The sequence below is a fragment of the Podarcis muralis genome, chromosome W (assembly GCF_964188315.1).
Source record: "Podarcis muralis chromosome W, rPodMur119.hap1.1, whole genome shotgun sequence".
Taxonomy (NCBI): Eukaryota; Metazoa; Chordata; class Lepidosauria; order Squamata; family Lacertidae; genus Podarcis; species Podarcis muralis.
The window spans coordinates 28,962,768-28,990,326 of record NC_135674.1 but is presented as its reverse complement, the minus strand read 5'-3'; the positions used below and the strand labels follow the sequence as shown (position 1 = coordinate 28,990,326).

General features: G+C 50.0%; 2 protein-coding genes across 3 annotated transcripts in view; both read left to right on the top strand.

Moving 5' to 3' along the window:
* LOC114584510 (unconventional myosin-XVIIIb-like) overlaps nt 1-27,559 on the top strand; it is a 653,524-nt gene that overhangs the window by 128,776 nt on the left and 497,189 nt on the right. The gene's annotated exons all lie outside the window — the stretch shown is intronic.
* LOC144326374 (putative helicase senataxin) overlaps nt 3,106-27,559 on the top strand; it is a 233,460-nt gene continuing 209,006 nt past the window's right edge. Inside the window, exon 1 of one of the 2 annotated variants that reach the window (XM_077922943.1) lies at nt 3,106-3,307. The gene's annotated coding sequence lies outside the window, so the exon portion shown is untranslated. The remainder of the gene's footprint in view (nt 3,308-27,559) is intronic. The other variant, XM_077922942.1, reaches the window with a different exon arrangement.

Below are 27,559 nucleotides of genomic sequence, written 5' to 3'. Positions count from 1 at the left end.
AGGAAGCCTTGGAACCGTTTTTTTTGTGGTGCAGGCTGTGCGCATGACTATGTTGTGTGATTTGACGGTGAGTCAGGGGTGACCCAATGCAAAAAGCGTGAGGATCCATGAGGAGCCGTGCTTCGAAACCCCGTTTTTGGGTCTAGAAGGGCCAAGAAGCCATGGATCTGTGTTTTTTCTGGTGCAGGCTGTGCCCCTAGCTATCATGTGTAATTCGACAGTGAGTTTGGGTTGGCCCAATGCAAAAAACATGAGGATTCATGAGGATACGTGCTTCAAAAACATGTTTTTGGGCCACGGTATCACCAGGAAGCTGTAGATCCATGTTTTTTGTTGTATAGGCTCTGCCCCTGGCTATGATTTGTAATTTGACGGTGAGTTGGGTAGGCCCAATGCAGAAAGCGTGAGGATCCATGAGGATCAGTGCTTCGAAACCCCGTTTTTGGGCCATGGAGCGGCTAGGAAGCCGTGGAATTGTTTTGTGTGTGTGTGGTGCTGCTGTGACCCTAGCTATGATGTGTGATCTGAAGGTGAGTTAGGGAGGGGCCCAATGCAAAAAGCATGAAGATCAATGAGGATTTGACTGTGATTTGACGGTGAGTTACAGTTGGCCCAATGCAAAAAGCGTGAGGATCCATGAGGAGCCGTGCATCGAAACCACATTTTTGGGCCTAGAACGGCCAAGAAGCCATGGATCTGTTTTTTTCCTGGTGCAGGCTGTGCCCCTGGCTATCATGTGTGATTTGACGGTGATTTTGGGTTGGCCCAATGTAAAAAGCGTGAGGATCCATGGGGATACGTGCTTCAAAAACATGTTTTTGGGCCACGGTATGACCAGGAAGTGGTAGATCCTGGATTTTAGTGGTGCAGGCTGTATGTATGATTTGACGGTGAGTTTGGTTTGACCCAGTTCAAAAAGCATGAGGAAACCATGTTTTTGGGCCATGGTTTAGCCAGGAAGCTGTAGATCCTTGTTTTTTGTGGTGCAGGATGTGCTCCTGGCTATGATGTGTGATCTGGCAGTGAGTTATGCGGGGCCCAATGCAAAAAACATGAGGATGTATGAGGATCCATGCTTCGAAACCACGTTTTTTGGGCCATGGTTTGGCCAGGAAGCTGTAGATCCTTGTTTTTTCTGGTGCAGGCTGTGCCCCTGACTATGATGTGTGATTTGATGGTGAGTTTGGGGGGCCCAATGCAAAAAACCTGAGGCTCAATACGGATCCATGAGAATATGTTCTTCAAAACCACCTTTATGGGCCTAGAGTGGCCAAGAAGCCGTGGATCTGAGTTTTTTGATGTGTGATTTCACGGTGAGTTTGGGGTGGCCAATGCAAAAAGCAAGATCATCCATGAGGATACGTGCTTCAAGAACAGGTTTTTGGGCCATGGTATGATCAGGAAGCGGTGGATACTAGATTTTTGTGGTGCAGGCTGTGCCCCTGACTACAATGTGTGATTTGACCGTGGGTTTGGGGTGGGCAATGCAAAAAACAAGATGATCCATGAGGGTCCGTGCTTCGAAACCATGTTTTTGGGCCATAGAGTAGCCAGGAAGCCATGAATCCGAGTTTTCTGTGGTGCAGGCTATGCCCCTGGCTATGATGTGTGATTTGATGGTGAGGTAGGGGTGTCCCAATGAAAAAAGCGTGAGGATCCATGAGGATCCGTTCTTCGAATCCACGTTTTTGCGCCTAAAACGGCAAGGAAGCCATGGATCTGAGTTTTTTGTGGTGCAGGCTGTGCCCCTCGCTATGATGTGTGTTTTGACGGTGAGTTATGGGGGGCCCAATGCAAAAAACATGAGGATGTATGAGGATCCATGCTTCGAAACAACGTTTTTTGGGCCATGGTTTGGCCAGGAAGCCGTAGATTCTTGTTTTTGTGGTGAAGGCTGTGCCCCTGGCTATGATGTGTGATTTGACGGTGAGTTTGGGTTGGCCCAATGCAAAAAGCAAGATGATGCATGAGGATACGTGCTTCAGAAACATGTTTTTGGCCCACAGTATGACAAGGAAGTTGTGGATCCTAGTTTTTTTGTGGTACAGGCTGTGCCCCTGGCTATGACGTGTGATTTTTACGGTGAGTTATGGGTGGCCCAGTGCAAAAAGCGTGAGGATCCATGAGGATCTATGCTTCGAAACCATGTTTTTGGGCTATGGAGTGGCGAGGAAGTTGTGGATCTGAGTTTTTTCTGGTGCAGGATGTGCCCCCGGCTATGACATGTGATTTGACAGTGAGTTTGTGGTGGCCCAATGTTAGAAGTGTGAGGATCCATGAGGATCCGTGCTTCAGAACCACGTTTTTGGGCCACAGTGTCGCCAGGAAGCCGTGGATCTGTGATTTTTGTGGTGCATGTTGTGCCCATGGCCATGATGTTTGATCTGATGGTGACTTCGAGCTGATCTAGTGCAAAAACCATGAGGATCCGTGTTTTTTAACCATGTTTTTGCGCCATTGCGGCACCATGAAACAGTGGATGCGTGATTCGTTTGGTTCTGCCTACAGACTAAGATGTGGTCTGGAGTATCATGGTGTTTTTATTTTGTTTCAATATAAAAATCATATGAATTCATGAGGATCCATGCTGTGGATCCATGTTTTTTATAGTCCAGTCTGTAGGCGTGCCTTCCAGGTGTGATTTGACACTGGATTTGTTGGAGTTATTTTTTAAAAAGTGGAGGATCCATGAGGATCCGTGTAGATCCGCCTTTAACCCAGTCCCCCTACAGAGTAAGACATGGCCTACAGTATCATGGTGTTTTTATTTAATTTGAATGAAAAAAATCATATGAATTCATGAGGATCCGTTTAAAATCAGCTGGATCCGCCTTTTACCCTTTTCCTGTGAGGACTCTGCCGCCCAATCACCGCCGTGCTCAAGTCCCGTATTCCCGCCTGGCTTTACTTCGGCTCAGTCTAATCATATCGCGCAGCCGCAGTGTGTGAGATACAGTAACTCGGAAGTCTCGTCTCTAGAATGAGAACAAGTATAGATTTCTAAGTCTATGCAGAGTCCGTAAGGAGACCGAGAAGCGGGAAGCAGAGCCGGAAGTGGCTCCGGGGTTCTTCCTACTACTGGTCTAAAATTTACTCTTTCCGGTCAGAGGCGGGACAGAAGGAGAGCGGGGCCACCTCCTAGGATGAGTATTTTCTGTTGCGGAGTGGGATGGGCCACTCCGACCGGAAATGCCTGGAGGGAGCGAGGCAAAGCCCCAGAACAGGAGAACGGGCTGGCGGTGTGAGGGTTGGGAAGGAGTGAGAGAGCGCAGCTGACTGTCTCGGAGACTCCTGCCCGGAGAAGCAGGTAAGGGGCGGTGGTGAAGGGGGAGTACAAAAAAATCATCATCATAACAACAGTTAATTATCATGAATTATTGTTATGGGGTGCTGGTACTTCTAGTCTCCTTCTCTCTCAGCTACTCCTCACAACTTTTTTTTTTTTATTCCTCTCCCGTCACTTCTATCACATCCTAGAAGGTGCCTTTGCTTCTCCTCCTCTCCCCCATGCCAGGAGAGGGGTGCTCTCGTTATATATGGCTGTTTCTCTCCTGACTAGAGATGGGAAGGCCTGGGGGGAAAATGGGGGAAGCGAAGCCCCCAGGTATTTTCTGTTTTTTCCCAAAGCCGCTTTTTTCCGGAAAAATTGGGGGGGGGGGGGAAGTTCGATATAGGTTGAATATTCCACACACACTTTCCCCCCAATTTTTCCTGAAAAAAAATGGCTTGGGGGGAAAAACTGAAAAAAACTGTTCCCTCCCCCCAATTTTTCCACCCCCCAGGCCTTCCAGCACCCCCACTTTGGTGCCCCGTGCCAACTGACACCAGGCAGGTGCTCTCACTGTACTCTTTCTGAGTGCTGCTCAAAACATTTTCGTTAGGGCCAGCCCATCTGAACACGTAGAAGCTGCATGTGATTTACTTCCTTTTAACCACTGCTGACTTTAAAGATCTTTTGAATACTCTTAAATACCTGCTTTTAACTGTGTTTTATCAATCATTTTAATATTCTGTTGTATATTTTTGTAAACTGTTTAGAAAGCTCTCTTACCACCATGCAGTTTATAATAAAGGTAAAGGGACCCCTGACCATTAGGTCCAGTCGTAGACGACTCTGGGGCTGCGACGCTCATCTCGCTTTACTGGCCGAGGGAGCCGGCGTACAGCTTCCGGGACATGTGGCCAGCATGACTAAGCCGCTTCTGGCGAACCAGAGCAGCGCACGGAAATGCCGTTTACCTTCCCGCCGGAGCGGTACCTATTGATCTACAGTCGTACCTTGGGTTACATACGCTTCAGGTTACAGACTCCGCTAACCCAGAAATAGTACCTCGGGTTAAGAACTTTGCTTCGGATGAGAACAGAAATCGTGCTCCGGCGGTGCGGCAGCAGCGGGAGGCCCCATTAGCTAAAGTGGTGCTTCAGGTTAAGAACAGTTTCAGGTTAAGAACAGACCTCTGGAACAAATTAAGTACTTAACCCGAGGTACCACTGTACTTGCACTTTGACGTTCTTTCAAACTGCTAGGTGGGCAGGAGCAGGGACCGAGCAACGGGAGCTCACCCCGTCGCGGGGATTTGAACTGCCGACCTTCTGATCGGCAAGTCCTAGGCTCTGTGGTTTAACCCACAGCGCCACCCGCGTCCGGTTTATAATATATAATAAATTCAATTAAAAAAACCACATACACGCCTTTTCCTTTCAGAGTTTAAGCCGTAGTGCAACATACTATTCAGTAACTGGATGTTGGTTACTTCTTGGCCTGGCATGCAGAAAAATTGCCTTATGCTTTGCGCTGCCTGTGGTCAAGTAGAGATTGAAAGACCTGGGGGGAAACAGGGGGGAAAACAGGTTTCCCCCCCTCCCATTTTCCCCCAAAGCCTTTTTTTAGAAGTCCATGAGAAAAATGACAGAGGAAGAGGAAGAAGAAATGGAAAATGATAGCAGTAGTTCAAAAAATGAGATAGAATAAACTGTATATGTTGTTTCTTCTGGTTTTGTTTTTGTTTTGGATTATTTTTTTAAGCACTACTCAAAGGGTAGACCTTCTATGGAGCTTAAATATTGAGGTGGACCTTAACTTTATTTGCTGTTGGTTCTAAGGGGCAAATCTGATTATTTTTAATGTTGATGGTTTCTTGCTTTTTTTATTGCTTTTGAGGAAAAGGGGTTGGTTACCTGTTTTATTGCAAGCATAATACTTTTATCTACACTGTGTTTTATGCAATTTGTAAAACTACTCCACACTGACCTTTTTTTCAATTTTTCCAAAATTTCCATTCCCCCCCCGGGAAAAAACAGGGAAAACGGTTTTTTCTCGTGGCTTCAAAATTTCCGGAAATTTTACATCTCTACTCCTGACGGACACGCAGAGACCCCGTCCCCCCACTGCATGTGTTTGACTTTTTGCCCCTCACCATGGGCGTAGCCAGGATTTAGGGGGGGGCACAGAACTTCATCTAAGTATTTTGTATGGACTTACTTGATTTAGGGGGACAGCTGCCCCCCTTAGCTGTGCCTTGTTGCCTCGACCATCCACGTGCTACCACTTGTTGGAAACTGGCCCCCTTGGGAAGGCTGGCTCATCTTCCCAGGCTTGTTGGGGCCTGTTTGCCGGTGACCTACCCTGGCTGGCATCCCGGCAGACCAGGGAGATCTTGATAGGCGACACCTCCCTGATGAAAGGTGCACACCCCCTTCCCCCTTGCATAGCAGCAGGAGAAAGAAAACAGTCAGAAAGTAGACTATTTCATCTCTACTTTATTCATGACTGTACACTGTACGAAAAGCATGTCTGCTCACTCAGTCTCCTCCGAGCAACTGCGTTAGACTTCCTCGACACAAACAACAGGAAGGTCGCATATTAGACAGAGAACAAATCCCTGAGAATTGCTTGGAACATCCTGTCCCACGGTTAGACCCATCATGTGATGTAAACATTGAACTGCTTGTTCGCAGCTGCGTAGTACTCATATCCCAACAGGCTACGCCCATGCCCTCAACGGACATATTTTCTCACCTCATTTGTTCTCCATGCAACTCAGTTTCCCCCTCACAGCAGGCACACAGGAGCACCCCTTTCCGCATTTTCTTCCCCCGCCCTTTTTTTATCTCTCTTGCACGGGCGCACACACACACACACACACACACACACACACACACAAACAACACCCCATGCATTTGCTGCTTCCCTTCTAATACACTCCTGGGGAGAGCCCCCAAATATGTGACTTTCCTTCTTGATCTGCACACACACAGGAGAGGGTTCTTGTGTGTTTGACCTCCTAAGACACATCCTTCAACCCACCAGAGAACTGCCCATTTATATTTCCCCACTGCAACCACCTAGGCTGAAATAATTTCCTGGTAGAGCATATACAGTATTCCACATGCAGAAGGTCCCAGTTTAAATCCCCAGCATCTCCAGATGGCCCTGGAAATGTCCTCTGTGTGAAACTCTGGATGGTTGCTGCTAGTCTGTGTAAACAGTGGTCTGAATTGGTTTAAAAGAGAGCCTGATGGGACAGGCTATGACCCTGTCACTTGCTGGGGATTGGAGTGGGGAGCATTTTAGGTAGTATCCTAAATACAGAGCTATATTGTATCGTTGCACAATTGGGGTTTTTTATACTGTAACTTAAGCATGCAAGGGCGTCTACTTGAATAAAACATGGGGGGGCAGGTTAGGGACTTGAATCCATTTCTCCCCATCTGGTTGCCTCCACCCCCCCCCCCCCACACACAAAAAAATCAACAAGGGTTGGCTGGTTGCAAAATTATGCATTTGCCTGCTTGGGCATATTTTTAGAACCCACCTTATTTCTGTGACAGTAAATGGTTTTAAATTGCTTTTAAATAATTGTTTTCCCTAAGTCCCATAGCTTCCACACTATCTGCAGCCTCTTTGTTTTGTTGGTCCATCTTCTGTTCTAAGGACCCTTTATTCTGGATGCTTTTTGGAGTCTGGGGAGAGTCTTGTAAGTCTACTTACTGACTCCCTCAACTGAGTCATAGTCCCCGTTTTCTGTGAGGTATGTAAATCTGGTCTTGTTGCTATGGAGACGGAGCCTCTGTTCCTCTGGCTTTGCTGTACTTGGCTGAGCTCTTTATCTCACCAAGGTCATTGCTTAAACACAAGCAGCTCTGGAGGGGAGGTGTGGGGGTGGGCTGAAAAACCAGCTGCTCTGCTGTTTTTTCTACAGCAGACCAGCAGACAACTTGCTTTGCAGCTCTTGCAAACAGTAGCACAATGGAATCAGATTTCTTCTTCCTGCGTATCTAAAGGCTTCTTGCAGAGTGCCTTAAGCTCAACAACCTGGTAACAGGTTTTCAGCTTTTGTGCTTGCTCTTAGGGATGTTGCCCTTGCTGGAGATTTTAGTCGCAACATTGCAACAGGAAATCTAAACTTGGTTGCAAGGTGGCACTATTGAATTGCAAAAAGCACGTGTTCGTTTTGAACCCTGGGCCGAATGTACCTCGCTCCAATGAGTGATACCCAAGTGAATGTGATATGGACATCAGTGCTTCTGGAGATGTAAGCCTTTGTAGTTTTCAGTGGTGCCCTCAGGGAAGTGGTTCAGTGTAGCTAATACTCTGCCCTCCAACATTCCACATCCTCACCCGTTCTCCAGCAGCCGCTATGAGCTACCCAAGGGAGGGGGTTTGTGGCGGCGGCAATGGTCATGGAGAGTCCACAGGATGCTCCCTCACCGCCGCAGCTCAGGACAAGTGCCGGCTCCTCCCTGAGTTTGGTGGCGGCAGCACTGACATGGGGAAACGGGGACATTCCCAGATCAAATCAGAAGCCAGGATGGCTTTCGTAATTCTGGGACTCTCCCTGGAAAATAGGGATACTTGAAGGGTGTGCAAGGGTATGCAATACTGAGAAAGTTGGGCCAGTGGTCCTCAGCAGCACAAAGCAACTTCCTATGTCCTCTCTGTCACTTATACTTCCAAACAGACAAGTATATGAAATTGAGCCCCAGTCCTGACTTGGTTTCTAGGTTGCTCCCCGATGCCTCTGAGTATCTTCCTCTGCTACTGCATTCCCACCAGCCTCTGTCTGGGCTCTGACCCTCCTAACTACCCCCATAGCAGCAGAGCATGTCTCTCCCCCTCCCCTTCACCACCCTCTCAAGTCCCCTACGTGGGAAGCAGAATGCCTTCCAAATGTTGGTGTGGGACTCTGGGAGAAAAAGGGGGCCACTGCCTCCATACAAGGCAAGTGAGTGTTACTGTGGCACCTATAAAATTCCGGTGAAGCAGTGAGGTGGCTGCTCCTGTGTTCACCATCTGGATGACCCCTGGAAGATTGAAAGAGCAGGTGTGGAGTGGACAGTGGCAGCAGTAGCAGGATACTCTTGGTGATGGGCTCTGGGAAGCCATTCTGGGATGCTCTGCATGTTGTCTCTTCTCTGTACACTTCCCAAAGCAAAGGTGTGTGGCAGATGGGCAAATCCTTTATCACGTTTGTGGGAAGCTTTTGCTGCTTTGCCTGTCTGTGTTCTCTGTACAGTAAATCATAAATAACTAGTCTGCAAAGACAAAAAGATTTCTGGGGCTGGGTCTTCCAATCACTTTGCTACTTTCCCTCCCTTGCCTCCCTGCAGTTCACAAGTTCAGGCGAGATGGTGCTTGCTTGTCGGTGTAGGGAATCAGTCACTGTTTGTTCCAAACAAGTCTCCCCGTTATGTTAATTGCACTCACTTACAGAATCTGGTTTTCTTTTCTTTAATGCTGCTCTCCCTTTATCTGTCCCCATATGATGTCTGCACTCTGTGGTGCCCATGCTGCCCAATGTGAAATTCATAGTTACACACAGCAAAGCAAGCTTTTCTTGAATGAAAAGTTTACTTTCTGTGAGGAATGTAGGAGGCACTCTGTATACACTAGTGGCCAAAATTGTGGAAACCTTTTGGAAAAAGTGTATTTCCGAGGTTTGATGGCTCACAACACCACTATTTTTTGAAGTAATACCATAAAATTATATATCAATGGAAAGATAATTTAATAAAGAATGTAATGCAATAAATTTTATGAAGGATTATTTATTACAACAGCAGTCATCAAGAAGAAACATGAAACACATAGAAAAAATGAGATATACAAAAATTCTCACCATGTCAGTTAATACTTAGTTGGGTAACCTTTAGCTTTAATTACGGTCTTACAATGCCTTCCCATAGAGTGAACCAAGTTTCTTTAGTTCTGCAGCTGTAATAATGTGAAACCCAGATTGAATTATTGCCTCTATTAATTGGGTTTTATTGCTGAGTTGCTTCTGACTAACAAGGTTCTTTAGTCGGCTCCATAGATTTTGGATTGGGTTAAGGCATGGGTAGGCAAACTAAGGCCCGGGGGCCAGATCCGGCCCAATCACCTTCTAAATCTGGCCCGCGGGTGGTCTGGGAATCAGCATGTTTTTACATGAGTACAATGTGTCCTTTTATTTAAAATGCATCTCTGGGTTATTTGTGGGGCATAGGAATGCATTAATTACTTTTTTTTCAAAATATACAAGGTCTGAGGGACAGTGGACCGGCCACCCGCTGAAAAAGTTTGCTGAGCCCTGGGTTAAGGTCTCTAGGCTATGTATTTTGGGGCATTTACATTCCCATTAATGATGCAAATTCTGCTCACACCTTTTGCTGTCACTCAACCCCAGATCATAACACTAACTGGGTGTTTCATGGTAGGTGTAATGCAAGTAGGATGTAAATCTCCTCTGATTCTTCTCACATATTTCATGCCATCACTACTAAGCAGAGATTTTGGTTTCATCACTCCAAATAGCACTGTCCCATTGTTCCGCTGTCCAGTTAACATGGGTTTTAGCTCATGGGTTTACCCAGTTAACATGGGTTTTGTTTGAGAGATAACAATGCCTTTTTTTAAAACAATGGTGACAGGGAGCGGTTGCCGAGACCACATAACACCAGTCTTGAAAGACCTATATTGGCTCCCAGTACGTTTCCAAGCACAATTCAAAGTGTTGGTGCTGACCTTGAAAGCCCTAAACGGCCTCGGTCCAGGATACCTGAAGGAGCGTCTCCACCCCCATCGTTCTGCCCAGACACTGAGGTCCAGCCCAGAGGGCCTTCTGGTGGTTCCCTCATTGCGAGAAGCCAAGTTACAGGGAACTAGGCAGAGGGCCTTCTCGGTAGTGGCGCCCGGCCTGTGGAACGCCCTCCCATCAGATGTCAAAGAAATAAACAACTATCTGACATTTAGAAGACATCTGAAGGCAGCCCTGTTTAGGGAAGTTTTTAATGACTGATGTTTTAATGTATTTTTAATCTTTTGTTGGAAGCCTCCCTGAGTGTCTGGGGAAACCCAGCCAGATGGGCGGGGTAGAAATAATAAATTATTATTATTATTCCATGGAATTCTAGCATTTAGACCATATTCCTTCAATCTGCGCTGAACAGTGCTAGCAGACAACTTCACATTACGTTGCACCATGTCATCTTGTATACACCCAGATGATTTTCTTCTGTCACGTAGGTACAGTCTCTCAGTTCTTCTATCGTCACTTGCTGTTGTGCACCTTTTCCTGCCTTTACCAGTCTGATTTTGGAGTGACTAAGTCTCCTTGTTGTTGTTTAGTCGTTTAGTCGTGTCCGACTCTTCGTGACCCCATGGATCAGAGCACTCCAGGCACCTCTGTCTTCCACTACCTCCCGCAGTTTGGTCAAACTCATGCTGGTAGCTTCGAGAACACCATCCAACCATCTCGTCCTCTGTCGTCCCCTTCTCCTTGTCTAAGTCTCCTTACACCTCATCAAAATTTTAGGAATGCCACCTTTGGTTAAGTTTTCACCATTTTTTATTCTAATTTCTTCATAACTGTTCACTTGATAGTACTATTTTACATCACTTTCTGGGTGACCAGTCAACTCTTTGTGCCATTCCTTTAATTTTATTACATTTTACAAGCTCAATAATAATAATAATAATAATAATAATAATAATAATAATAATAAATTTTATTTATATCCCGCTCTCCCCAGCCGAAGCCGGGCTCAGGGCGGCTAACAACACTAAAACAGCGCAACATTATAAAACATTATAAAAATTAATTAAATTACAAATTGATGGCAACCATAAACTAAAGTTTTGTAAAGATTGCCAAAGGAGGGAGTCAGGCTGCGTCCTGACCAAAGGCCTGGTGGAACAGCTCTGTCTTGCAGGCCCTGCGGAAAGATGTCAAGTCCTGCAGGGCCCTTGTCTCTTGCGACAGAGCGTTCCACCAGGTTGGAGCCGCAGCTGAAAAAGCTCTGGCTCTAGTTGAGGCCAGCCTAACCTCTCTGTGGCCTGGGATCTTCAAGATGTTTTTATTTGAAGACCGTAAGTTCCTCTGTGGGGCATACCAGGAGAGGCGGTCCTGTAGGTACGAGGGTCCTAGCCTGTATAGGGCTTTGAAGGTTAAGACCAGCACCTTAAACCTGATCCTGTACTCCACCGGGAGCCAGTGCAGCTGGTATAGCGCCGGATGAATGTGGTCTCGCAACGAAGACCCCGTAAGGAGTCTCGCTGCGGCATTCTGCACCCACTGGAGTTTCTGGGTCAGTCTCAAGGGCAGCCCCACGTAGAGCGAGTTACAATAATCCAGTCTGGAGGTGACCGTCGCGTGGATCACAGTGGCTAGGTCAGGGCGAGAGAGGTAAGGAGCCAACTGCTTAGCTTGGCGGAGAAATGCCGCCTTTGTTATAGCTGCAATCGCGCCTCCATGGAGAGGGAGGTATCGAAGATTACACCCAAACTCTTAACAGACTGTGCTGGCACTAATTGCACTCCCGCAAGAGATGGGAGTTGCCCCCTCAATCTCATATCGTCCCGTCCCAGCCAGAGGACCCCTGTCTTCGAAGGATTTAACTTCAACCGGCTCCCACGTAACCATCCAGCCACAGCTTCCAAGCATCTGATCAGTGTGTCTGGGGCCGAGTCAGGATGGCCATCCATCAACAGATAGAGTTGGGTGTCATCAGCATACTGATGGCAGCCCAGCCCAAAACTCCGGACAAGCTGGGCGAGGGGGTGCATAAAGATGTTAAAAAGCATTGGGGAGAGTATCGCACCCTGGGGCACTCCACACACCAAGGAGTGGCGGGATGACAATTCCCCCCCAAGCGCCACCCTCTGTCCCCGACCAGAGAGAAACGAGCGCAGCCATTGAAGGACTGTGCCCTGGATTCCCACATCGGCAAGGCGGTGGTCCAGGAGTTCGTGATCGACCATGTCGAAGGCTGCTGACAGGTCTAGAAGAATCAGCAGCCCCGACCCGCCTCGATCCAGCTGCCTGCGGAGATCATCTGTTAGGGCGACCAGAGCCGCCTCGGTCCCATGACCAGCGCGGAAGCCGGACTGGAATGGATCCAGAGCCGATGTTTCATCCAGAAACCTACCAAGCTGTTCCGCAACCGCTCTCTCAATCACCTTACCCAGGAATGGAAGATTCGAAACTGGGCGGTAATTGGATAGATCTAAAGGATCTAATGATGTTTTCTTTAAGAGCGGACGCACCACTGCCTCCTTCAGTTCCCCTGGGAATATCCCGGTGCCAAGGGACAAATTGATGATATCACCCAGGGGGGCCCGCACCTCGTCTGGACACGCTCTAATCAGCCAGGACGGGCACGGGTTGAGAGGACAAGTGGTGGGCTTTCCAGCTCGGAGGAGTCTGTCCACATCGGCTGGGGATATCCGGTCAAAGTGGTCCAATACTGGACCCGAGGACAGTCGAGGGGCCTCCAGTTCCTTTATTGTATCCAAATTGGCAGGGAGGTCGTGGCGGAGCAACAGGACCTTCTCCGCAAAAAAGCTCGCAAATGCCTCACAGCTGTGTGTCAAATTGTTATTTAAATTTAGCTGTCCTTCGAGGGACGTTAAAGACCGAATTATACTAAATAATTGCGCCGGGCGAGAGCTGGCGGATGCAATGGAGGCCGAGAAGTAGGACTTCTTAGCGGCCTTCACTGCCATCTCGTAGGTTTTCATAAAAACCCTATAAGATGTTCTTGAAGCTCCATCACGGGCACCCCGCCATACTCGCTCTAGCCGTCTGAGGTCCCGCTTCATTTTCCAGAGCTCCTCGGTAAACCAGGGAGCCCGGTTTCTGCGGGGTCGCAGAGGGCGCTTAGGTGCGATCTCATTGATGGCTGCCAGGAGCTGGGTATTCCAGCCCTCAACAAGCTCAGTCAATGAGTCGCCAGGGGGAGCAAGGTCCTGCAAGGCTTGACAGAATCTATCAGGGTCCATCAGCCTCTGCGGGCGAGCCCAAATCGGCTCGCCACCTAAGCAGGGTGGGGGTGGAACGTCAATCCTGGCTTTCAGGGCGTAGTGATCAGACCATGGCACCTTCATCGAAGGAAACATGATCACATCTATACCGACGCCAAAGATCAAATCCAGCGTGTGGCCTGCTTGATGTGTGGGGCCCGAAACAAACTGGGAGAGCCCTAGTGTCGCCATGGAAGACACCAGGTCCAGAGCCTGTGAGGAGGGAATGGCATCAGCATGGATGTTGAAGTCCCCCAATACCAATAGGTTAGGGAACTCCAAGGCCCAGCCGTCCACCGCCTCCAATAGGCCTGACAGGGTGGCTGCTGGTGCGCTAGGTGGCCGGTACACCAGCCAGACAGCCAAGCTCACCTCGGAGCCCCACACTAGGCCAACACATTCAATGCCGGGGATCGATGGCGATGGTAGAGCCCTGAAAGAACAATCTTCCCGGATTAATAATGCCACCCCTCCCCCCCGGCCCACAGTCCGCGACTGGTGGAGGACGGAGAAACCCGGGGGCGCCATCTCTCGTAAGGTAACAGTATCCCCTTCACGCACCCAGGTCTCCGTCACACAAGCCAGGTCGACCCCCTGAGAGATGAAGAAATCTCGCAGGGTGGCGGTTTTGTTGCCTATAGACCTGGCATTGCACAACACCAGTGACGGAGGTGAGTAATCCTTGCTCACCCTACCCTCGTCTCTCGGGATGGGGCGCAGATTGGAAGGGGTACGAGCATATCCGTATCTCGATCCCCTTCGCCTATGACATCTGCCCCCACCGCCATACCTCCCTTGCCCCTCCACAGTAGGAATCCTAAGCCTCATACTCGCCTCCATTTACAAAATATAAAAGCAAACAAACAAAAACAATTACACCAAAACAAAACCAATCCCCACCCCACTCAACAACCAGCCCACCCCAACCCCAAATAAAACAAAACAAAATAAAAATACATGGATAAAGCCACCGTTTATGGTGGTACAACAAAATAAAAAATAAAAACACCTTTAAAACACTTTAAAATATATAAAAACATTTAAAAATTTTTTGCTGCAGCAGCACCAGTGTCCTTAAAGTTGTGGCGGTGGTGAGTGTGGGCCCTGCCCCCCGGGCCCAAGATGGAGAATGGGCTTGCAGGGGGAAGAGCCCTCCCCACAAACTCACGGCAGAGCAGCAGCAGCAATGTCCCGAGGCCTCCTTGTAGCCTTATTTGCTGAGGTGGAGTATGGGGCCCACCCCCAGGCCCAAGATGGAGAATGGGCTTGCAGGGGGAAGAGCCCTCCCCACAAACTCACGGCAGAGCGGCAGCAGCAATGTCCCGAGGCCTCCTTGGAGCCTTATATGCTGAGGTGGAGTATGGGGCCCGCCCCCAGGCCCAAGATGGAGAATGGGCTTGCAGGGGGAGCGGTCCTCCCCAAGACTCACCGGCAAAGCGGCAGCAGCAATGTCCCGAGGCCTCCTTGGAGCCTTATGTGCTGAGGTGGAGTATGGGGCCCACCCCCAGGCCCAAGATGGAGAATGGGCTTGCAGGGGGAAGAGCCCTCCCCACAAACTCACGGCAGAGCGGCAGCAGCAATGTCCCGAGGCCTCCTTGGAGCCTTATATGCTGAGGTGGAGTATGGGGCCCGCCCCCAGGCCCAAGATGGAGAATGGGCTTGCAGGGGGAGCGGTCCTCCCCAAGACTCACCGGCAAAGCGGCAGCAGCAATGTCCCGAGGCCTCCTTGGAGCCTTATGTGCTGAGGTGGAGTATGGGGCCCACCCCCAGGCCCAAGATGGAGAATGGGCTTGCAGGGGGAAGAGCCCTCCCCACAAACTCACGGCAGAGCGGCAGCAGCAATGTCCCGAGGCCTCCTTGGAGCCTTATATGCTGAGGTGGAGTATGGGGCCCGCCCCCAGGCCCAAGATGGAGAATGGGCTTGCAGGGGGAGCGGTCCTCCCCAAGACTCACCGGCAAAGCGGCAGCAGCAATGTCCCGAGGCCTCCTTGGAGCCTTATGTGCTGAGGTGGAGTATGGGGCCCACCCCCAGGCCCAAGATGGAGAATGGGCTTGCAGGGGGAAGAGCCCTCCCCACAAACTCACGGCAGAGCGGCAGCAGCAATGTCCCGAGGCCTCCTTGGAGCCTTATATGCTGAGGTGGAGTATGGGGCCCGCCCCCAGGCCCAAGATGGAGAATGGGCTTGCAGGGGGAAGAGCCCTCCCCACAAACTCACGGCAGAGCGGCAGCAGCAATGTCCCGAGGCCTCCTTGGAGCCTTATGTGCTGAGGTGGAGTATGGGGCCCACCCCCAGGCCCAAGATGGAGAATGGGCTTGCAGGGGGAAGAGCCCTCCCCACAAACTCACGGCAGAGCGGCAGCAGCAATGTCCCGAGGCCTCCTTGGAGCCTTATGTGCTGAGGTGGAGTATGGGGCCCACCCCCAGGCCCAAGATGGAGAATGGGCTTGCAGGGGGAAGAGCCCTCCCCACAAACTCACGGCAGAGCGGCAGCAGCAATGTCCCGAGGCCTCCTTGGAGCCTTATATGCTGAGGTGGAGTATGGGGCCCGCCCCCAGGCCCAAGATGGAGAATGGGCTTGCAGGGGGAGCGGTCCTCCCCAAGACTCACCGGCAAAGCGGCAGCAGCAATGTCCCGAGGCCTCCTTGGAGCCTTATGTGCTGAGGTGGAGTATGGGGCCCACCCCCAGGCCCAAGATGGAGAATGGGCTTGCAGGGGGAAGAGCCCTCCCCACAAACTCACGGCAGAGCGGCAGCAGCAATGTCCCGAGGCCTCCTTGGAGCCTTATATGCTGAGGTGGAGTATGGGGCCCGCCCCCAGGCCCAAGATGGAGAATGGGCTTGCAGGGGGAGCGGTCCTCCCCAAGACTCACCGGCAAAGCGGCAGCAGCAATGTCCCGAGGCCTCCTTGGAGCCTTATATGCTGAGGTGGAGTATGGGGCCCACCCCCAGGCCCAAGATGGAGAATGGGCTTGCAGGGGGAAGAGCCCTCCCCACAAACTCACGGCAGAGCGGCAGCAGCAATCTAAATGAAAGAACACACAAAAAAATAATCAACTTGATAGCAATCACATAAAAACACTGGCAAATGTCCTCCTCTCAGCTCCAGTACATAACATCAATAGCTGAATCCTCCTCCTTCTTCTTTGGCAATAACTCGTAGCCGAGTAAGATTATCTTCCATAAACACGGATTTAACAATGAGTCCGTAAGTGACTATGGAAGCCAATTCTGGACCCATAAGTCCTTCCACAGTGGGGACATTGGTTTCCGGGCGGGAGTTGATCACAGTGTGGATTTGCCAAGTGTGCCTTCCTCTTAGCACGTTTCTCCCTTGCGTCCTGAGTTCGAGTGTCTTCAAAGCCCAGGACACTTTTGGTAAAGGCTGTTCTCCAATTGGAGCGCTTGCAGGCCAGTGTTTCCCAGATGTCTGCGTTTATACTACTTTTTAAAGATTTGCCTTGAGACACTCTTCAAACCTCTTTTGTTGACCACCAGCATTACGCTTTCCATTTTTAAGTTCAGAATAGAGTAGTTGCTTTGGAAGACGATAATCAAGCATCCACACAACATGACCAGTCCAACAAAGTTGATGTCGAAGAATCATTGCTTCAAGACTGGTGATCTTTGCTTCTTCCAGTACACTGATATTAGTTCTCCTGTCTTCCCAAGTGATGTGTAAAAATTTTTGGAGACACTGTTGATGCTATCTAAGCACTCATGCTCATTGGCTACCTTCCAATGAAGGAAAGCTGCAGCATATCAACCTAAGCAAGTTGTGCTTCCTTTTTCTGGTTATTTGGCTATAACCTTTGATAGAATACAGATAATTGAACAAACTTTCTTGTATTGCATTCTTCATAAAATTATCTTTCCATTGATATATATATATCCTCTCTGCCCAGAACATTGGAGGCTATACACCACACCTCCTCAACAGTATTTATAGGAACTCAAACACTGAGATCCTGCTCTGTTCCAGTAACAAGAAGCCGAAAGCACCAGCCTGAAGATGACGAGTGAGACCTCGTCGAAACGTCGCCTAGACACCCCATCTTTTACACGGGAAGACACCCGAGGACACCAAAACCTGCATTCCTGTACCCGTGAAAATCTACGAAAGCATATATATATATATATATATATATATATGTATGTGCTTGTAAAAAATAAACATCCTGTGGTCGTCATAGTGCAGGGTTCACTAACCCATAACCCTTCCTGGACTACAACTCCCACCATAGGAAACCTAGGAAGCTGTCTTATACTGAATCAGACCTTTGGTCCATCTAGCTAAGTATTGTCTACACTGACTGGCAGCAGCTCTCCAGGGTTTCAGGCAGGGTTACCTGGCAGTTTCCCTGGAGATGTTGGAGATTGAACCTGGGACCTTCTGCATGCAAAGCATGTGCTCTAACCACTGAGATACAGCCCTTTCCTACCATTGGCCATGCTGACTGGGGCTAATGGATACTGGAGTCCCAGCAACAGTGTTAGAAACTGGGATAGGAAAGCTAGGAGCCATGTGGCTTCTGGGACCTAGGTTGTGGGTGCCAAAACAAAATGTCTAGGTGCCATTTATTTTTTATTTTTACTGCCGTGCCACCCCGCAGAACACCTGATTTGGTTTCAGGAATATTGGGGGAGAAGCAAAAAGGTTACAGATGGTGAATAAATGAGGCTGTATTAAATAATTCAGAAGTAGTAACCAAAGGGAAGGCGATTCTAAGATAACAATTTGAACTTAATCTCAACAAAGACGTAGATGCAAATGTGGTGTGGGACACAGGCACGGTGGTCATGAAGGGGATATATGATCCAACAGAATGCATACCAAAAAATAAGAGAGGCAATTATTCAAGGTATTTTAAAGGAACTAACAAAAAGAAAGAGATTAGTAAGAAATCAGGTAATAGAGTTAGAACAAGAGATAAAAATATTACAAACACAATACTCTGTTAATTAACCAAGACATAGAATCAGGTGGTCTGCAGAGTCTTCTGCAGCCACGCTAACCCACAAAACACCTGATTCTCCCAGAGGCGCTGCATCAGAGAAAAGAGGCATCTTGCGTATTTTGCTGCTGTGGTGCCTGGCAAACCAGCTGACTGTAGCCAGGCAGGTGGAGATACTAGGCCCCAAGGGTGGCACCCGGACATCTCCATCCAGTCACAAAAGGCCGGTTGCCAGTTGCAAAATGCGATTGGCGCCCGGCTAATTTTGAACGCTGCTATTATGGTGCTTGTTGATATATGGCAGGCATGTCCAACTTCAAGTAGCCTGTGATCTACATCTACCATCCATTATCAAAAACTGGCAGTGATCTACCACACTCTTCCATTGGTATTCTTCAACTGTGAGAACAGGATGCTGGACTCGGTGGGTACTTAGCCTGAGCCAACAGGCTCTTCTTATGTTCTATTTTCTCCACCACTTAGGCTGGGTTCAAACATCATTACCTTGGAGGTGTGAGAGACACAGCAGCAATGCTCCTTCCCACTTCACCCCAGAAAGCCCAGGGAAGAGCCCATGCTGTGGCTTCCCACTGTGCCACAGTTTGACCCACTTTCCTGAGGTTTAGGCTTGCTGTGGGGGGAGGTGACCTTCTCTGGCCAGCTCCTATAGCACCAAGATAACTTGAAGGATTTTAAAAACACTGAAAAGAGAGGAGTAAAAGCTGAGATGTAATACTAGTTCCTGAATGATATTAAGATAACTCCTTGGTTCCCCATTACCTATCAGTGCCCTGAGATAGCAGGAGCAAAGGTATGCTTCACTTCTGCCAGGAAGTGTGCCATGCCTTGAGGCAGAATCCCCAGCCTGCTGCCACCCAGCTGCTTGGGAGCACAATACTCACCAGCCAGTGTCCTGCCTGGAGGAAGGCTGCCTTAAGGCAGAAGTGCACAAGCTACAAAGGTTGCCGTGAGTGCATTAAATACAGTGGTGCCTCGCAAGACGAAAATAATCCGTTCCACAAGTCTCTTCGTCTAGCGGTTTTTTCGTCTTGTGAAGCAACCCTATTAGCGGCTAAGCGGATTAGCGCTATTAGCGGTTTAGCGGCTTAGCGGCTATTAAAGGCTTAGCGGCTAAAAGGCGCTTAGCGGCTTAGAAAAAGGGGGGGGGGAAAGCGAAAAAAATTTGCAAGACTTGCAAGACGTTTTCGTCTTGCGAAGCAAGCCCATAGGGAAAATCGTCTTGCGAAGCAGCTCAAAAACGGAAAACCCTTTCGTCTAGCGGGTTTTCCGTCTTGCGAGGCATTTGTCTTGCGGGGCACCACTGTAAAGACATTTGCAAGTCTGAGAGACCCAAACTTCTGTGGCCTGATGAATTTCTTCACCTTTTTCTGACACTTGCCAAAGAAAGCACTACTTTGTTTTTACATGTGGTGGGCTCATTGCAGACAGGGCTCCTTCCCTTCCTCCTCCAAGACATTTGCAGCTCAGTATTGTCTGTGAAGATAAATGAACTAAGACCCACTTGGCAGAGGACTCAGAAACCCACCACTTTTGAGGTGCCTGTATGTACCGTATTTTTCGCCCTATAGGACACACTTTTTCCCCTCCAAAAATGAAGGGGAAACGTGTGTGCGTCCTATGGGGCGAATGCAGGCTTTCGCTGAAGCCTGGAGAGCGAGAGGCGTCGGTGCGCACCGACCCCTCTCGCTCTCCAGGCTTCAGGAAGCTATCCGCAAGCCTCACGCGTCCGGCGGGAGGCCCTGCCGGGCGCGCAAGGCTTGGGGTGGCAGCCTGCAGCCCCAAGGAATGGGGCGAGCTGCGGAGCCCGCCCCCTGCTTCGGGCAGATGTGGGCAAGCCTTGCGCGCAAGGCTTGGGGCGGCAGCCTGCACCCCGAAGCAGGGGGCGAGCTGCGGAGCCCGCCCCCTGCTTTGGGCAGATGTCGGCAAGCTTTGCGCGCAATGCTTGGGGCGGCAGCCTGCATCCCGAAGCAGGGGGCGAGCTGCGGAGCCCACCCCCTGCTTCGGGCAGATGTGGGCAAGCCTTGCGCGCAAGGCTTGGGGCGGCAGCCTGCATCCCGAAGCAGGGGGCGAGCTGCGGAGCCCACCCCCTGCTTCGGGCAGATGTGGGCAAGCCTTGCGCGCAAGGCTTGGGGCGGCAGCCTGCATCCCGAAGCAGGGGGCGAGCTGCGGAGCCCGTCCCCTGCTTCGGGCAGATGTCGGCAAGCTTTGCGCGCAAGGCTTGGGGCGGCAGCCTGCATCCCGAAGCAGGGGGTGAGCTGCGGAGCCCACCCCCTGCTTCGGGCAGATGTGGGCAAGCCTTGCGCGCAAGGCTTGGGGCGGCAGCCTGGATCCCGAAGCAGGGGGCGAGCTGCGGAGCCCGCCCCCTGCTTCGGGCAGATGTGGGCAAGCCTTGCTCGCAAGGCTTGGGGCGGCAGCCTGCATCCCGAAGCAGGGGGCGAGCTGCGGAGCCCGCCCCCTGCTTCGGGCAGATGTCGGCAAGGCTTGGGGCGGCAGCCTGCATCCCGAAGCAGGGGGTGAGCTGCGGAGCCCACCCCCTGCTTCGGGCAGATGTGGGCAAGCCTTGCGCGCAAGGCTTGGGGCGGCAGCCTGGATCCCGAAGCAGGGGGCGAGCTGCGGAGCCCGCCCCCTGCTTCGGGCAGATGTGGGCAAGCCTTGCTCGCAAGGCTTGGGGCGGCAGCCTGCATCCCGAAGCAGGGGGCGAGCTGCGGAGCCCGCCCCCTGCTTTGGGCAGATGTCGGCAAGGCTTCGGGTGGCAGCCTGCATCCTGAAGCAGGGGGTGAGCTGCGGAGCCCGCCCCCTGCTTCGGGCAGATGTTGACAAGCCTTGCGCGCAAGGCTTGGGGCGGCAGCCTGGATCCCGAAGCAGGGGGCAAGCTGCGGAGCCCGCCCCCTGCTTCGGGCAGATGTCGGCAAGCCTCGCGCGCCCGGCGGGAGGTCCCATCGGGCGCGCAAGGCTTGGGGCGGCAGCCTGTTCTGGGGGCTGGGGTCGGGGGAAGCTTGGGCATACATAAAAAAAGTTCTGTCCTTCTTTAGCACCAATTGGCCGACCATGCCCAGGAGAAAGGCCTCTGGTTTCTTCAGGAGGGTATATTTAAATACCTTTTTCATTTCGTTATAAATCATCTCCCAGAATGTCTTAATCCTTGGGCATGTCCACCAAAGGTGAAAGAATGTACCTTCAGTCTCCTTACATTTCCAACATTTATTATCGGGCAAATGGTAAATTTTTTCAAGCTTGACTGGTGTCATGTACCACCTGTAGATCATTTTCATTAAATTTTCTCTTAGGGCATTGCATACCTGTGGTCCATAACTGTTCCCAGTCAGCCATCGTTATGTTATGTCCAACATCTTGTGCCCATTTAATCATAGCTGATTTTACCATTTCATCCTGAGTGTTCCATTTCAACAGCAAGTTATACATTCTTGACAAATTCTTGATTTTTGAATCTAACAATTCTGTTTCCAATTTTGATTTTTCCACCTGGAAACCAACTTTTTTGTCCAATTTGTATGCCTTCATTATTTGGTAATAATGGAGCCAATCTCGCACTTTATTTTTCAATTTTTCAAAGCTCTGCAATTTTATTCTGTCTCCATCTTGTTCCAGGATTTCCCAATATTTCGGCCATTTGGCCTCCATATTGAGTTTTTTCTGTGCCTTCGCTTCCATTGGTGATAGTCAATTAGTATCCTCTTTTAAACACAAATCCAAAGTTAGTTTCAATTTTTCAGTTACTTTTGCTCCTTCTTGAATCAACCGGAGACAGAAGAAGCAATGTATTTTCTCTTATTTTGCTAGCTGTCAAAGAACGTTCTAAGCGCTGTCAATGAACATTCCAAAACGTCAGTCCTGCTAGCAGCCCGTTTCCAGGGTCAGAGCGGTGGTGTTTTAACTCTCTTCACTCTTTCCTGCAGGCATGCTCAGTCCAAAGCTCCCCCCCCCCTTCTCCTGCCACCAAGGGGGGGTTTTATACTCTTGACCGATGGAAATTTAGTCTTTTACAAAAGGCTTTCCAAGACTTTAGCTTGCAGCCTTATTGCTTCAGTCTATTTACAAATAGGGAAGGCGGACTTCCTGTGTTGGACCTCCCCGTCTCGATGCCAAATTAAACGTTTAAAAGCCAATTCTCCCGCTTCAGTTCTACTCACAGGTAATTACTTTGAAGTCAAATTGTCCACAGGAAAAAGTCTGTGCTCCCCGGCAACAGCTATGCGGCTTCGCTCCGTGGAAGAAGCAGACGATTCGAAGCACCGCGCCGCTCACCCCACTTCGCTCCGGATCCTCGAAACCGGGTTTCACCGCGAGTAGGGGAGGCGCAAAAGGTGCCTGCCGAATCCCACGCTGTCAGGGGCGCAGCTCTGACACACGCTCACAGGCTTCTCCCGCCTGTGATTTTTTGCGGGTCTCCGCCTTCGCCGTGGTGGCCAGACCCAATTCCCACGGGGCAAATTCCTCCCGATCAGAGGAATTCCGCCATTACCCGGAGGCACCTCCCCGGAAGTCTCCAATGTAGGTCTTTCAAGACCGGTGTTATATGGTCTCAGCGGCCGCTCTCAGTCACCAGTCTAGCTGCCGCATTCTGGATTAATTGTAGTTTCTGGGTCAGCTTCAAAGGTAGCCCCACATAGAGCGCCTTGCAGTAGTCCAAGCAGAAGGTAACCAGAGCATGCACCACTCTGGTGAGACAGTCCGCGGGCAGGTAGGGTCTCAGCCTGCGTACCAGATGGAGCTGATAAACACCTGGCCTGGACACAGAATTGACCTGTGCCTCCATGGACAGCTGTGATTCCAGAATGACTCCCAGGCTGCACACCTGGTCCTTCAGGGGCACAGTTACCCCATTCAGGACCAGGGAGTCTTCCACACCTGCCCGCCTCCTGTCCCCCAAAAACAGTACCGTATTTTTCGCTCTATAACACGCACCTGACCATAACACGCACGTAGTTTTTAGAGGAGGAAAACAAGAAAAAAAATATTCTGAATCAAATGTTGTACTAAACTATTTATTAAACAACCGGTAAAGCAGAATCATATTACAGCCATGTAAAGTGAACAGCAGTCAACAGTGAACAGCATTAAGAACCATCATCACTGTCATTAACAAATGAAGAGAGAATTTTAGGTTCGAATACTCTTCTAGTCTTCTGTGAACCCCAAGAACTCATCAGTGCCAGAGTCAGAATTTATGAAGTTCAGCTCCTCACAATCACTGGCATCACTTTCTTCGCCATCTTCATATAAAATGTCATCTCCTTTTGCATCCAAACCATTGCTAATGCCACATTTTTTGAATGACTGTGCAACGATTTCCTCCTTCATCGAGTGCCATGATGTTTTCACCCATTCACAAACTTGAGTGATAGTGGGCCTCTTCATTCGTCCAGTAGGTGTCAGATCATGATTACCAGCAGCCATCCATTTGTTCCACTCTTCTCGCATAAAGACCTTAAATGGCTTGTTGATGGAAACGTCGAGAGGTTGCAACTGGCAGGTAAGACCTCCAGGAATTACAGCTAGATGAGTCTTTGCTTCTTTAAAGCACTTTTTTGTAGTTTCGCTAATATGTGCTCTAAACTGGTCCAGTACTAATAAGGCAGGTTTTTTCAAAAGCCCTCCAGGACGTTTGGACCACACTTTTTCAACCCATACTCTCATTCCATTTTCGTCCATCCATCCTTTCTCATGAACATGTACAACAATTCCTCGTGGAATCACTTCTTTTGGTGTATCTGAAGAAGTGTGCATGCACACGAAAGCTCATACCAAGAACTAACTTAGTTGGTCTTTAAGGTGCTACTGGAAGGAATTTTTTTCTTTTGGAAATGTTTTCCTTTTGAAAATTAACATGGGTGGCAATTTGGTGCCGTCTGCACAGCAAGACAACACAACCGTGTAATGGGTTTTCTCATGTCCAGAGGTTTTCACAGCAATAGTTTTGGCACCTTTCAGATCAACAGTCCTATTAGATGGCACATCAAAGGTTAGCGGGACTTCATCCATATTCCCAATCTGGCCAATTTCAAATCCATTTCTCTTCCTAGCATCAATTACAAATTTATGAAAAGACAGAATCTTTGATTCATATTCTTCTGGCATTTTTTGTGCAATTCTAGTTTTCGTGCGCATAGAAAGGCCACATCGCTTCATAAATCTGTAGCACCATGATGGTGAGCCAGTAAAATCATGAATGCCTTTCTCTAAAGCAATGCGTTTGGCTTCATATATTATCATTTTTGTGGAGACTGTGATGCCATTATTCCGGTGATGCGTGATCCATTCTTTCATGGCCACGTCCAACTGTGGCCACTTTGCAGCATGTCCATGAAAAGTGTGCTTATTTTTATCTGCTTTTTGCAGCTGATCCTCCTGTTTCCTCCAATCTCTTATCATTCTTTCTGTTGGAGGTGGCCCAAAATGTCTCTCTGCTGCTCTGTTTCCATGCTCCTTAGCATATTTTACTACTTCTAGTTTAAAAGGAATTTTATATGCTAGTCTTCTCTGCTTTATCATCCTTATCAGAACGGGGGAGGTTTTCTGCAAGAAAATACAGTTTTCTGCAAGAAAATGATGAAGGAACTGTCAGTAATGTATGGTACGGTATATCCAATACAGTGATGAAGGAAGGGGGGGGGGAGCTCACATTTCTCCTAGGCAAAGCAGCCAACTCCTATACGCCTAGGTGCCTCCCCCCCCATTAATATTTGAGGGAGTCATCCTCCCCCCATGCTGATGGGCATTGCTATTCATATAAGGTACCAGTGTGCATGCACTTTGTCTTGAGATCATTGCAGTCTGTGAGGTGGGGCTTACCTGTACCTGCCCCCCCCCCCCATATTTTATTGACGTTGGAAGAGGGAGGGAGAGCTCACATTTGTCCTAGGCAAAGCAGCCAATTCCTATGGGCCTAGGTGCCTCCCCCCCCCATTAAATATTTGAGGGAGTCATCCCCCACTCCCCATTGTGGTATGTGAGGTGGGGCTTACCTGGCTGCCCCCCAATATTGTTTGAAGTTGGAAGAGGGAGGGAGGGAAGGAAGAGAGAGGGGGAACTCACCTTTGTGCAGCTGCCTTGCCTCGAATGAGAGCAGAAAGAGGAGGAGACGCAGGGACACGAGCCTTGTAAGCCGCTTTGTTTGAATTTACCGGTGAGGTGCTGGGGGATGGACGGAAGGGGATGCCCTCTTTGTCCCTCCTTCCGGCTCATTGTAAAGATAGCAGAGTAAGAGCTGCTTACATGTGTGTAAGGGAGAGCCATAGAGCAGGCAGACACTGAGAAAGAGAGGCTGTCTTCCTTCTCTGACCCTGGCGCTCAGCTGTTGCCGGCTTCCGAGCTGCCTCTCTTCTCCCACCTCGCCAAAAACCATAGAGCAGGCAAGCAGGCAGACACTCTGCGCTCAGCTGTTGCAGGCTTCCCAGCGACAGGAGAGGGCAAGCTGCCTTGCCGGCTTCTCAGCGACAGGGGAGGGCAGGCTGCCTTGCCGGCTTCTCAGCGACGGGGGAGGGCAGGCTGCCTTGCCGGCTTCTCAGCGACGGGGGAGGGGAAGACAGGCTGCTGGAAAGCCATAGAGCAGGCAAGCAGGCAGACACTCTGCGCTCAGCTGTTGCAGGCTTCCCAGCGACAGGAGAGGGCAAGCTGCCTTGCCGGCTTCTCAGCGACAGGGGAGGGCAGGCTGCCTTGCCGGCTTCCCAGCGACGGGGGAGGGCAGGCTGCCTTGCCGGCTTCCCAGCGACGGGGGAGGGGAAGACAGGCTGCTGGAAAGCCATAGAGCAGGCAAGCAGGCGGACACGCTGCGCTCCTCCCGCCTGCATTCGCTCCATAACACGCACTCACATTTCCCTTTGTCTTTTAGGGGGAAAAAACTGCGTGTTATGGTCCGAAAAGTACGGTACTTCTGTCTTGTCAGGATTCAACCTCAATCTGTTAGCTGCCATCCATCCTCCAACCGCCTCCAGACACTCACACAGGACCTTCACCGCCTTCACTGGTTCCGATTTGAAAGAGAGGTAGAGCTGGGTATCATCCGCATACTGATGAACACCCAGCCCAAACCTCCTGATGATATCTCCCAGCAGCTGCATGTAGATGTTGAAAAGCAATGGGGGAGAGGACAGAACCCTGAGGCACCCCACAAGTGAGAGCCCAGGTTTCTGAACACTCATCCCCCACCACCACTTTCGGAACTCGACCCAGGAGGAAGGAGCGGAACCACTGTATAACAGTGCCCCCAGCTCCCAGCCCCTCTAGACGGTCCAGAAGGATGTTATGGTCGATGGTGTCAAAAGCCACTGAGAGATCCAGCAGAACTAGGAAACAGCTCTCACCTTTGTCCCTAGCCCCCCGGAGATCATCGGCCAGTGTGACTAAGGCAGTTTCAGTCCCATGATGAGGCCTGAATCCCGACTGGAAGGGATCCAAATGGTCTGCTTCTTCCAGGCATGCCTGGAGTTGTTCAGCAACCACTCGCTCAATCACCTTGCCCAAGAATGGAAGATTTGAGACTGGGCGATAGTTGGCCATATTGGCAGAATCTAAATATGTTTTTTTAAGAAGTGGTTTGATAACCGGCTCTTTCAGCGGGTCTGGGAAGGCTCCCTCACAGAGAGAAGCATTCACCACCCCGCAGAGCCCATCGCCCAGCCCTTCCCGGCTAGCTTTTATTAGCCAGGATGGGCAAGGATCAAGGAGACAGGTGGTGGTTTCACTTGTCCAAGCAGCCTGTCCACATCCTCGGAGGTAACAGATTGGACTTGATCCCACGCAACTTGACTAGACAGAACTCTAGCACTCTCTTGCCCTGGCCCTGCTCCCACGGTGGAGTCTACCTCTTCCCGAATCTGAGCGACTTTATCTGCAAAGAACTTTGCAAAATCATTGCAGGAGATCATGTGTCCCGTACTGGGCCCCGATGTAGCAGCTGGTTCTGCTAAATTGTGAACCACCTGAAAAAGTCTCCTGCTGCTGTTTTCTGCAGATGCAATAGAGACGGTGAAGAAAGTCTTCTTTGCCGTCGCTACCGCCACTTGGTAGGCTCGACATTGAGCTCTAACCTGTGTCTGATCCGATTCAGAAAGAATTATCCGCCATCGGCGCTCTAGCCGTCTCAACGATTGTTTCATTGCCCTCAGATCCGTGGAAAACCACGGGGCTGTCCGGGCTCCATGCAATTGGAGAGGGTGCTTTGGTGCCAGACAGTCAATAGCCCTGGTTAACTTCGCATTCCAGTGGGCCACCAGGGAATCAGCTGAAAGGCCATCAACATGGGATAAAGCATCCCCTACCACTCTCTGGAAACCATTTGGATCCA